The sequence below is a fragment of the Saimiri boliviensis genome, chromosome 8, assembly GCF_048565385.1.
Source record: "Saimiri boliviensis isolate mSaiBol1 chromosome 8, mSaiBol1.pri, whole genome shotgun sequence".
NCBI classification, from domain to species: Eukaryota; Metazoa; Chordata; class Mammalia; order Primates; family Cebidae; genus Saimiri; species Saimiri boliviensis.
In genome coordinates, this window is record NC_133456.1 from 66,512,571 (window position 1) to 66,525,579 (window position 13,009).

The window sequence follows — 13,009 nt, forward strand, 5'->3', positions numbered from 1 at the left end:
GCAGCTTTTAGAAGAAAAGTGTTTCTACCTCGCTGAATGTAAACATAGATGCAACTTTCTAAAAGGAACCGACACACAGCAGATCAGTTTGTACGAAGCGGGTCTTCTTTGTTTTAAACGCATTCTTACTGCTAACTCTTATATGCGTCTTTAGGGCTGGAAATAACTGTTCTACATTCTCCAAGGAAAGGGTTTCTGAACTGCTGCAAACACACAGACGTTTAGCTCTGGATGTTGAATGCACACATTGACAACCATTCTGCTAGATAGCTCCGTTTTTGTTTTACAGCAAGGTACTTCTCTTTACAGCCTGTACTCCCAAGCACTCTGGAATGTCCAAACGCAGCTTTTAGAAGAAACGTGTTTTTACCTCGCTGAATGTAAACATAGATGCAACCTACTAAAAGGAACCAAAACACCGCAGATCAGTTTGTACGAAGCGGGTCTTCTGTGTTTTAAACGCATTCTTTCTGCTAACTCTTATATGCGTCTCTAGGGCTGGAAATGACTGTTTCTACATTCTCCAAAGAAAGGGTTTCTGAACTGCTGCAAACACACAGAAGTTTAGCTCTGGACGTTGAATGCACACATTGACAACCATTCTGATAGATAGCTCCGTTTTGGTTTTACAGCAAGGTAATTCTCTTTACAGCCTGTATTCCCAAGCACTCTGGAATGTCCAAACGCAGCTTTTAGAAGAAACGTGTTTCTGCCTCGCTGAATATAAACATAGATGCAACTTCCTAAAAGGAACCAACACAGAGCAGATCAGTTTGTACGAAGCGAGTCTTCTTTGTTTTAAACGCTTCTTACTGCAAACTCTTATATGTGTCTCTAGGGCTGGAAATGACTGTTTCTACATTCTCCAAAGAAAGGGTTTCTGAACTGCTGCAAACACACAGAAGTTTAGCTCTGGAAGTTGAATGCACACATTGACAACCATTCTGCTAGATAGCTCCGTTTTAGTTTTACAGCAAGGTACTTCTCTTTACAGCCTGTACTCCCAAGGTCTCTGGAATGTCCAAACGCAGCTTTTAGGAAGAAAAGTGTTTCTACCTCGCTGAATGTAAACATAGATGCAACTTCCTAAAAGGAACCAACACAGAGCAGATCAGTTTGTACGAAGCGGGTCTTCTTTTTTTAAACGCATTCTTACTGCTAACTCTTATATGCATCTCTAGGGCTGGAAATGACTGTTTCTACATTCTCCAAAGAAAGGGTTTCTGAACTGCTGCAAACACACAGAAGTTTAGCTCTGGAAGTTGAATGGACACATTGACAACCATTCTCCTAGATAGCTCCGTTTTAGTTTTACAGCAAGGTACTTCTCTTTACAGCCTGTACTCCCAAGCACTCTGGAATGTCCAAACGCAGCTTTTAGAAGAAACGTGTTTCTACCTCGCTGAATATAAACAGAGATTCAAATTCCTAAAAGGAACCAACACAGAGCAGATCAGTTTGTACGAAGTGCGTCTTCTTTCTTTTAAACGCATTCTTACTGCAAACTCTTATATGCGTCTCTAGGGCTGGAAATGACTGTTTCTACATTCTCCAAAGAAAGGGTTTCTGAACTGCAGCAAACACAGGGCAGTTTAGCTCTGGAAGTTGAACGCCCACATTGACAACCATTCTGCTAGATAGCTCCGTTTTTGTTTTACAGCAAGGTACTTCTCTTTACAGCCTGTATTCCCAAGCACTCTGGAATGTCCAAACGCAGCTTTTAGAAGAAAAGTTTTTCTTCCTCGCTGAATATAAACATAGATGCAACTTCCTAAAAGGAACCAACACAGAGCAGATCAGTTCGTACGAAGTGGGTCTTCTTTGTTTTAAACGCATTCTTACTGCAAACTCTTATATGCTTCTCTAGGGCTGGAAATGACTGTTTCTACATTCTCCAAAGAAAGGGTTTCTTTACTGCTGCAAACACACAGCAGTTTAGCTCTGGAAGTTGAATGCACACATTGACAACCATTCTGCTAGATAGCTCCGTTTTTTTTTACAGCAAGGTACTTCTCTTTACAGCCTGTACTCCCAAGCACTCTGGAATGTCCAAACGCAGCTTTTAGAAGAAACGTGTTTCTACCTTGCTGAATGTAAACATACATGCAACTTCCTAAAAGGAACCAACACACAGCAGATCAGTTTGTACGAAGCGGGTCTTCTGTGTTTTAAACGCATTCTTACTGCTAACTCTTATATGCGTCTTTAGGGCTGGAAATAACTGTTTCTACATTCTCCAAGGAAAGGGTTTCTGAACTGCCGCAAAGACACAGAAGTTTAGCTCTGGAAGTTGAATGCACACATTGACAACCATTCTGCTAGATAGCTCCGTTTTTGTTTTACAGCAAGGTACTTCTCTTTACAGCCTGTACTCCCAAGCACTCTGGAATGTCCAAACGCAGCTTTTAGAAGAAACGTGTTTCTACCTCCCTGAATATAAACAGAGATGCAAATTCCTAAAAGGAACCAACACAGAGCAGATCAGTTTGTACGAAGTGCGTCTTCTTTCTTTTAAACGCATTCTTACTGCAAACTCTTATATGCGTCTCTAGGGCTGGAAATGACTGTTTCTACATTCTCCAAAGAAAGGGTTTCTGAACTGCAGCAACCACAGGGCAGTTTAGCTCTGGAAGTTGAACGCCCACATTGACAACTATTCTGCTAGATAGCTCCGTTTTTGTTTTACAGCAAGGTACTTCTCTTTACAGCCTGTATTCCCAAGTACTCTGGAATGTCCAAACGCAGCTTTTAGAAGAAACGTGTTTCTGCCTCGCTGAATATAAACAGAGATGCAAATTCCTAAAAGGAACCAACACAGAGCAGATCAGTTTGTACGAAGTGCGTCTTCTTTCTTTTAAACGCATTCTTACTGCAAACTCTTATATGCTTCTCTAGGGCTGGAAATGACTGTTTCTACATTCTCCAAAGAAAGGGTTTCTGAACTGCTGCAAACACACAGCAGTTTAGCTCTGGAAGTTGAATGCACACATTGACAACCATTCTGCTAGATAGCTCCGTTTTTGTTTTACAGCAACGTACTTCTCTTTACAGCCTGTACTCCGAAGCACTCTGGAATGTCCAAACGCAGCTTTTAGAAGAAACGTGTTTCTACCTCGCTGAATGTAAACATAGATGCAACTTCCTAAAAGGAACCAACACACAGCAGATCAGTTTGTACAAAGCGGGTCTTCTGTGTTTTAAACGCATTCTTACTGCTAACTCTTATATGCGTCTCTAGGGCTGGAAATGACTGTTTCAACATTCTCCAAAGAAAGGGTTTCTGAACTGCTGCAAACACACATCAGTTTAGCTCTGGAAGTTGAATGAACACATTGACAACCATTCTGCTAGATAGCTCCGTTTTTGTTTTACAGCAAGGTACTTCTCTTTACAGCCTGTACTCCCAAGCACTTTGGAATGTCCAAACGCAGCTTTTAGAAGAAACGTGTTTCTACCTCCCTAATGTAAACATAAATGTAACTTCCTAAAAGGAACCAACACACAGCAGATCAGTTTGTACGAAGCAGGTCTTCTGTGTTTTAAACGCATTCTTACTGCTAACTCTTATATGCGTCTCTAGGGCTGGAAATGACTGTTTCTACATTCTCCAAAGAAAGGATTTCTGAACTGCTGCAAACACACAGAAGTTTAGCTCTGGAAGTTGAATGCACACATTGACAACCATTCTGCTAGATAGCTCCGTTTTTTTTTTAAAGCAAGGTACTTCTCTTTACAGCCTGTACTCCCAAGCACTCTGGAATGTCCAAACGCAGCTTTTAGAAGAAACGTGTTTCTGCCTCGCTGAATATAAACATAGATGCAACTTCCTAAAAGGAACAAACACAGAGCAGATCAGTTTGTACGAAGCAGGTCTTTTTTGTTTTAAACGCATTCTTACAGCTAACTCTTATTCGCTTCTGTAGGGCTGAAAATGACAGTTTCTACATTCTCCAAAGAAAGGGTTTCTGAACTGCAGCAAACACAGGGCAGTTTAGCTCTGGAAGTTGAACGCCCACATTGACAACCATTCTGCTAGGTAGCTCCGTTTTTGTTTTACAGCAAGGTACTTCTCTTTACAGCCTGTATTCCCAAGCACTCTGGAATGTCCAAACGCAGCTTTTAGAAGAAACGTTTTTCTGCCTCGCTGAATATAAACATAGATGCAATTTCCTAAAAGGAACAAACACAGAGCAGATCAGTTTGTACGAAGCAGGTCTTCTTTTTTTTAAACGCATTCTTACAGCTAACTCTTATATGCTTCTGTAGGGCTGAAAATGATAGTTTCTACATTCTCCAAAGAATGGGTTTCTGAACTGCTGCAAACACACAGCAGTTTAGCTCTGGAAGTTGAATGCACACATTGACAAACATTCTGCTAGATAGCTCCGTTTTAGTTTTACAGCAAGGTACTTCTCTTTACAGCCTGTACTCCCAAGCACTTTGGAATGTCCAAACGCAGCTTTTAGAAGAAACGTGTTTCTACCTCCCTAATGTAAACATAAATGCAACTTCCTAAAAGGAACCAACACACAGCAGATCAGTTTGTACGAAGCGGGTCTTCTGTGTTTTAAACGCATTCTTACTGCTAACTCTTACATGCGTCTCTGGGGCTGGAAATGACTGTTTCTACATTCTCCAAAGAAAGGGTTTCTGAACTGCTGCAAACACACAGCAGTTTAGCTCTGGAAGTTGAATGCACACATTGACAACCATTCTGCTAGATAGCTCCGTTTTTTTTTACAGCAAGGTACTTCTCTTTACAGCCTGTACTCCCAAGGTCTCTGGAATGTCCAAACGCAGCTTTTAGAAGAAAAGTGTTTCTACCTCGCTGAATGTAAACATAGATGCAACTTTCTAAAAGGAACCGACACACAGCAGATCAGTTTGTACGAAGCGGGTCTTCTTTGTTTTAAACGCATTCTTACTGCTAACTCTTATATGCGTCTTTAGGGCTGGAAATAACTGTTCTACATTCTCCAAGGAAAGGGTTTCTGAACTGCTGCAAACACACAGACGTTTAGCTCTGGATGTTGAATGCACACATTGACAACCATTCTGCTAGATAGCTCCGTTTTTGTTTTACAGCAAGGTACTTCTCTTTACAGCCTGTACTCCCAAGCACTCTGGAATGTCCAAACGCAGCTTTTAGAAGAAACGTGTTTTTACCTCGCTGAATGTAAACATAGATGCAACCTACTAAAAGGAACCAAAACACCGCAGATCAGTTTGTACGAAGCGGGTCTTCTGTGTTTTAAACGCATTCTTTCTGCTAACTCTTATATGCGTCTCTAGGGCTGGAAATGACTGTTTCTACATTCTCCAAAGAAAGGGTTTCTGAACTGCTGCAAACACACAGAAGTTTAGCTCTGGAAGTTGAATGCACACATTGACAACCATTCTGATAGATAGCTCCGTTTTGGTTTTACAGCAAGGTAATTCTCTTTACAGCCTGTATTCCCAAGCACTCTGGAATGTCCAAACGCAGCTTTTAGAAGAAACGTGTTTCTGCCTCGCTGAATATAAACATAGATGCAACTTCCTAAAAGGAACCAACACAGAGCAGATCAGTTTGTACGAAGCGAGTCTTCTTTGTTTTAAACGCTTCTTACTGCAAACTCTTATATGTGTCTCTAGGGCTGGAAATGACTGTTTCTACATTCTCCAAAGAAAGGGTTTCTGAACTGCTGCAAACACACAGAAGTTTAGCTCTGGAAGTTGAATGCACACATTGACAACCATTCTGCTAGATAGCTCCGTTTTAGTTTTACAGCAAGGTACTTCTCTTTACAGCCTGTACTCCCAAGGTCTCTGGAATGTCCAAACGCAGCTTTTAGGAAGAAAAGTGTTTCTACCTCGCTGAATGTAAACATAGATGCAACTTCCTAAAAGGAACCAACACAGAGCAGATCAGTTTGTACGAAGCGGGTCTTCTTTTTTTAAACGCATTCTTACTGCTAACTCTTATATGCATCTCTAGGGCTGGAAATGACTGTTTCTACATTCTCCAAAGAAAGGGTTTCTGAACTGCTGCAAACACACAGAAGTTTAGCTCTGGAAGTTGAATGGACACATTGACAACCATTCTCCTAGATAGCTCCGTTTTAGTTTTACAGCAAGGTACTTCTCTTTACAGCCTGTACTCCCAAGCACTCTGGAATGTCCAAACGCAGCTTTTAGAAGAAACGTGTTTCTACCTCGCTGAATATAAACAGAGATTCAAATTCCTAAAAGGAACCAACACAGAGCAGATCAGTTTGTACGAAGTGCGTCTTCTTTCTTTTAAACGCATTCTTACTGCAAACTCTTATATGCGTCTCTAGGGCTGGAAATGACTGTTTCTACATTCTCCAAAGAAAGGGTTTCTGAACTGCAGCAAACACAGGGCAGTTTAGCTCTGGAAGTTGAACGCCCACATTGACAACCATTCTGCTAGATAGCTCCGTTTTTGTTTTACAGCAAGGTACTTCTCTTTACAGCCTGTATTCCCAAGCACTCTGGAATGTCCAAACGCAGCTTTTAGAAGAAAAGTTTTTCTTCCTCGCTGAATATAAACATAGATGCAACTTCCTAAAAGGAACCAACACAGAGCAGATCAGTTCGTACGAAGTGGGTCTTCTTTGTTTTAAACGCATTCTTACTGCAAACTCTTATATGCTTCTCTAGGGCTGGAAATGACTGTTTCTACATTCTCCAAAGAAAGGGTTTCTTTACTGCTGCAAACACACAGCAGTTTAGCTCTGGAAGTTGAATGCACACATTGACAACCATTCTGCTAGATAGCTCCGTTTTTTTTTACAGCAAGGTACTTCTCTTTACAGCCTGTACTCCCAAGCACTCTGGAATGTCCAAACGCAGCTTTTAGAAGAAACGTGTTTCTACCTTGCTGAATGTAAACATACATGCAACTTCCTAAAAGGAACCAACACACAGCAGATCAGTTTGTACGAAGCGGGTCTTCTGTGTTTTAAACGCATTCTTACTGCTAACTCTTATATGCGTCTTTAGGGCTGGAAATAACTGTTTCTACATTCTCCAAGGAAAGGGTTTCTGAACTGCCGCAAAGACACAGAAGTTTAGCTCTGGAAGTTGAATGCACACATTGACAACCATTCTGCTAGATAGCTCCGTTTTTGTTTTACAGCAAGGTACTTCTCTTTACAGCCTGTACTCCCAAGCACTCTGGAATGTCCAAACGCAGCTTTTAGAAGAAACGTGTTTCTACCTCCCTGAATATAAACAGAGATGCAAATTCCTAAAAGGAACCAACACAGAGCAGATCAGTTTGTACGAAGTGCGTCTTCTTTCTTTTAAACGCATTCTTACTGCAAACTCTTATATGCGTCTCTAGGGCTGGAAATGACTGTTTCTACATTCTCCAAAGAAAGGGTTTCTGAACTGCAGCAACCACAGGGCAGTTTAGCTCTGGAAGTTGAACGCCCACATTGACAACTATTCTGCTAGATAGCTCCGTTTTTGTTTTACAGCAAGGTACTTCTCTTTACAGCCTGTATTCCCAAGTACTCTGGAATGTCCAAACGCAGCTTTTAGAAGAAACGTGTTTCTGCCTCGCTGAATATAAACAGAGATGCAAATTCCTAAAAGGAACCAACACAGAGCAGATCAGTTTGTACGAAGTGCGTCTTCTTTCTTTTAAACGCATTCTTACTGCAAACTCTTATATGCTTCTCTAGGGCTGGAAATGACTGTTTCTACATTCTCCAAAGAAAGGGTTTCTGAACTGCTGCAAACACACAGCAGTTTAGCTCTGGAAGTTGAATGCACACATTGACAACCATTCTGCTAGATAGCTCCGTTTTTGTTTTACAGCAACGTACTTCTCTTTACAGCCTGTACTCCGAAGCACTCTGGAATGTCCAAACGCAGCTTTTAGAAGAAACGTGTTTCTACCTCGCTGAATGTAAACATAGATGCAACTTCCTAAAAGGAACCAACACACAGCAGATCAGTTTGTACAAAGCGGGTCTTCTGTGTTTTAAACGCATTCTTACTGCTAACTCTTATATGCGTCTCTAGGGCTGGAAATGACTGTTTCTACATTCTCCAAAGAAAGGGTTTCTGAACTGCTGCAAACACACAGAAGTTTAGCTCTGGAAGTTGAATGCACACCTTGACAACCATTCTGCTAGATAGCTCCGTTTTAGTTTAGCAGCAAGGTACTTCTCTTTACAGCCTGTACTCCCAAGGTCTCTGGAATGTCCAAACGCAGCTTTTAGAAGAAAAGTGTTTCTACCTCGCTGAATGTAAACATAGATGCAACTTCCTAAAAGGAACCAACACACAGCAGATCAGTTTGTACGAAACGCGTCTTCTGTGTTTTAAACGCATTCTTACTGCTAACTCTTATATGCGTCTCTAGGGCTGGAAATGACTGTTTCTACATTCTCCAAAGAAAGGGTTTCTGAACTGCTGCAAACACACAGAAGTTTAGCTCTGGAAGTTGAATGGACACATTGACAACCATTCTGCTAGATAGCTCCGTTTTAGTTTTACAGCAAGGTACTTCTCTTTACAGCCTGTATTCCAAAGCACTGTGGAATTTCCAAACGCAGCTTTTAGAAGAAACGTGTTTCTGCCTCGCTGAATATAAACAGAGATGCAAATTCCTAAAAGGAACCAACACAGAGCAGATCAGTTTGTACGAAGTGCGTCTTCTTTCTTTTAAATGCATTCTTACTGCAAACCCTTATATGCTTCTCTAGGGCTGGAAATGACTGTTTCTGCATTCTCCAAAGAAAGGGTTTCTGAACTGCTGCAAACACACAGCAGTTTAGCTCTGGAAGTTGAATTCACACATTGACAACCATTCTGCTAGATAGCTCCGTTTTTGTTTTACAGCAACGTACTTCTCTTTACAGCCTGTACTCCCAAGCACTCTGGAATGTCCAAACGCAGCTTTTAGAAGAAACGTGTTTCTACCTCGCTGAATGTAAACATAGATGCAACTTCCTAAAAGGAACCAACACACAGCAGATCAGTTTGTACGAAGCGGGTCTTCTGTGTTTTAAACGCATTCTTACTGCTAACTCTTATATGCGTCTCTAGGGCTGGAAATGACTGTTTCTACATTCTCCAAAGAAAGGGTTTCTTACTGCTGCAAAAACACAGCAGTTTAGCTCTGGAAGTTGAATGCACACATTGACAACCATTCTGCTAGATAGCTCCGTTTGTTTTTAAAGCAAGGTACTTCTCTTTACAGCCTGTACTCCCAAGCACTCCGGAATGTCCAAACGCAGCTTTTAGAAGAAACGTGTTTCTGCCTCGCTGAATATAAACATAGATGCAACTTCCTAAAAGGAACAAACACAGAGCAGATCAGTTTGTACGAAGCAGGTCTTTTTTGTTTTAAACGCATTCTTACAGCTAACTCTTATTCGCTTCTGTAGGGCTGAAAATGACAGTTTCTACATTCTCCAAAGAAAGGGTTTCTGAACTGCAGCAAACACAGGGCAGTTTAGCTCTGGAAGTTGAACTCCCACATTGACAACCATTCTGCTAGGTAGCTCCGTTTTTGTTTTACAGCAAGGTACTTCTCTTTACAGCCTGTATTCCCAAGCACTCTGGAATGTCCAAACGCAGCTTTTAGAAGAAACGTTTTTCTGCCTCGCTGAATATAAACATAGATGCAATTTCCTAAAAGGAACAAACACAGAGCAGATCAGTTTGTACGAAGCAGGTCTTCTTTGTTTTAAACGCATTCTTACAGCTAACTCTTATATGCTTCTGTAGGGCTGAAAATGATAGTTTCTACATTCTCCAAAGAATGGGTTTCTGAACTGCTGCAAACACACAGCAGTTTAGCTCTGGAAGTTGAATGCACACATTGACAAACATTCTGCTAGATAGCTCCGTTTTAGTTTTACAGCAAGGTACTTCTCTTTACAGCCTGTACTCCCAAGCACTTTGGAATGTCCAAACGCAGCTTTTAGAAGAAACGTGTTTCTACCTCCCTAATGTAAACATAAATGCAACTTCCTAAAAGGAACCAACACACAGCAGATCAGTTTGTACGAAGCGGGTCTTCTGTGTTTTAAACGCATTCTTACTGCTAACTCTTATATGCGTCTCTAGGGCTGGAAATGACTGTTTCTACATTCTCCAAAGAAAGGGTTTCTGAACTGCTGCAAACACACAGAAGTTTAGCTCTGGAAGTTGAATGCACACATTGACAACCATTCTGCTAGATAGCTCCGTTTTTGTTTTACAGCAAGGTACTTCTCTTTACAGCCTGTACTCCCAAGCAATCTGGAATGTCCAAACGCAGCTTTTAGAAGAAACGTGTTTCTACCTCGCTGAATGTAAACGTAGATGCAACTTCCTAAAAGGAACCAACACACAGCAGATCAGTTTGTACGAAACGGGTCTTCTGTGTTTTAAACGCATTCTTACTGCTAACTCTTATATGCGTCTCTAGGGCTGGAAATGACTGTTTCTACATTCTCCAAAGAAAGGGTTTCTGAACTGCTGCAAACACACAGCAGTTTAGCTCTGGATGTTGAATGCACACATTGACAACCATTCTGCTAGATAGCTCCGTTTTTGTTTTACAGAAAGGTACTTCTCTTTACAGCCTGTATTCCCAAGCACTCTGGAATGTCCAAACGCAGCTTTTAGAAGAAACGTGTTTCGGCGTCGCTGAATAAAAACATAGATGCAACTTCCTAAAAGGAACCAAGACAGAGCAGATCAGTTTGTACGAAGCGGGTCTTCTTTGTTTTAAACGCATTCTTACTGCAAACTCTTATATGCTTCTCTAGGGCTGGAAATGACTGTTTCTACATTCTCCAAAGAAAGGGTTTCTGAACTGCTGCAAACACACAGCAGTTTAGCTCTGGAAGTTGAATGCACACATTGACAACCATTCTGCTAGATAGCTTCGTTTTTCTTTTACAGCAAGGTACTTCTCTTTACAGCCTGTACTCCCAAGCACCCTGGAATGTCCAAACGCAGCTTTTAGAAGAAACGTGTTTCTACCTCGCTGAATGTAAACATAGATGCAACTTCCTTAAAGGAACCAACACACAGCAGATCAGTTTGTACGAAGCTTGTCTTCTGTGTTTTAAACGCATTCTTACTCCTAACTCTTATATGCGTCCCTAGGGCTGGAAATGACTGTTTCTATATTCTCCAAGAAAGGGTTTCTGAACTGCTGCAAACACACAGCAGTTTAGCTCTGGAAGTTGAATGCACACATTGACAACCATTCTGCTAGATAGCTCCGTCTTTGTTTTACAGCAACGTACTTCTCTTTACAGCCTGTACTCCCAAGCACTCTGGAATGTCCAAACGCAGCTTTTAGAAGAAACGTGTTTCTACCTCGCTGAATGTAAACATAGATGCAACTACCTAAAAGGAACCAACACACAGCAAATCAGTTTGTACGAAGTGGGTCTTCTGTGTTTTAAACGCATTCTTACTGCTAACTCTTATATGCGTCTCTAGGGCTGGAAATGACTGTTTCTACATTCTCCATAGAAAGGGTTTCTGAACTGCAGCAAACACAGGGCAGTTTAGCTCTGGAAGATGAATGCACACAATGACAACCATTCTGCTAGATAGCTCCGTTTTTGTTTTACAGCAAGGTACTTCTCTTTACAGCCTGTACTCCCAAGCACTCTGGAATGTCCAAACGCAACTTTTAGAGGAAACTTGTTTCTATCTCGCTGAATGTAAACATAGATGCAACTACCTAAAAGGAACCAACACACAGCAGATCAGTTTGTACGAAGTGGTCTTCTGTGTTTTAAACGCATTCTTACTGCTAACTCTTATATGCGTCTCTAGGTCTGGAAATGACTGTTTCTACATTCTCCAAAGAAAGGGTTTCTGAACTGCTGCAAACACACAGAAGTTTAGCTCTGGAAGTTGAACGCCCACATTGACAACCATTCTGCTAGATAGCTCCGTTTTTGTTTTACAGCAAGGTACTTCTCTTTACAGCCTGTATTCCCAAGCACTCTGGAATGTCCAAACGCAGCTTTTAGAGGAAACGTTTTTCTGCCTCGCTGAATATAAACATAGATGCAACTTCCTAAAAGGAACCAACACAGAGCAGATCAGTTTGTACGAAGTGGGTCTTCTTTGTTTTAAACGCATTTTTACTGCAAACTCTTATATGCTTCTCTAGCGCTGGAAATGACTGTTTCTACATTCTCCAAAGAAAGGGTTTCTGAACTGCTGCAAACACACAGAAGTTTAGCTCTGGAAGTTGAATGCACACATTGACAACCATTCTGCTAGATAGCTCCGTTTTTTTTTACAGCAAGGTACTTCTCTTTACAGCCTGTACTCCCAAGCACTCTGGAATGTCCAAACGCAGCTTTTAGAAGAAACGTGTTTCTACCTTGCTGAATGTAAACATACATGCAACTTCCTAAAAGGAACCAACACACAGCAGATCAGTTTGTACGAAGTGGGTCTTCTGTGTTTTAAACGCATTCTTACTGCTAACTCTTATATGCGTCTTTAGGGCTGGAAATAACTGTTTCTATATTCTCCAAGGAAAGGGTTTCTGAACTGCTGCAAAACACAGAAGTTTAGCTCTGGAAGTTGAATGCACACATTGACAACCATTCTGCTAGATAGCTCCGTTTTTGTTTTACAGCAAGGTACTTCTCTTTACAGCCTGTACTCCCAAGCACTCTGGAATGTCCAAACGCAGCTTTTAGAAGAAACCTGTTTCTACCTCGCTGAATGTAAACATAGATGCAACTCCCTAAAAGGAACCAACACACAGCAGATCAGTTTGTACGAAGTGGGTCTTCTGTGTTTTAAACGCATTCTTACTGCTAACTCTTATATGCGTCTCTAGGGCTGGAAATGAGTGTTTCTACATTCTCCATAGAAAGGGTTTCTGAACTGCAGCAAACACAGGGCAGTTTAGCTCTGGAAGATGAATGCACACAATGACAACCATTCTGCTAGATAGCTCCGTTTTTGTTTTACAGCAAGGTACTTCTCTTTACAGCCTGTACTCCCAAGCACTCTGGAA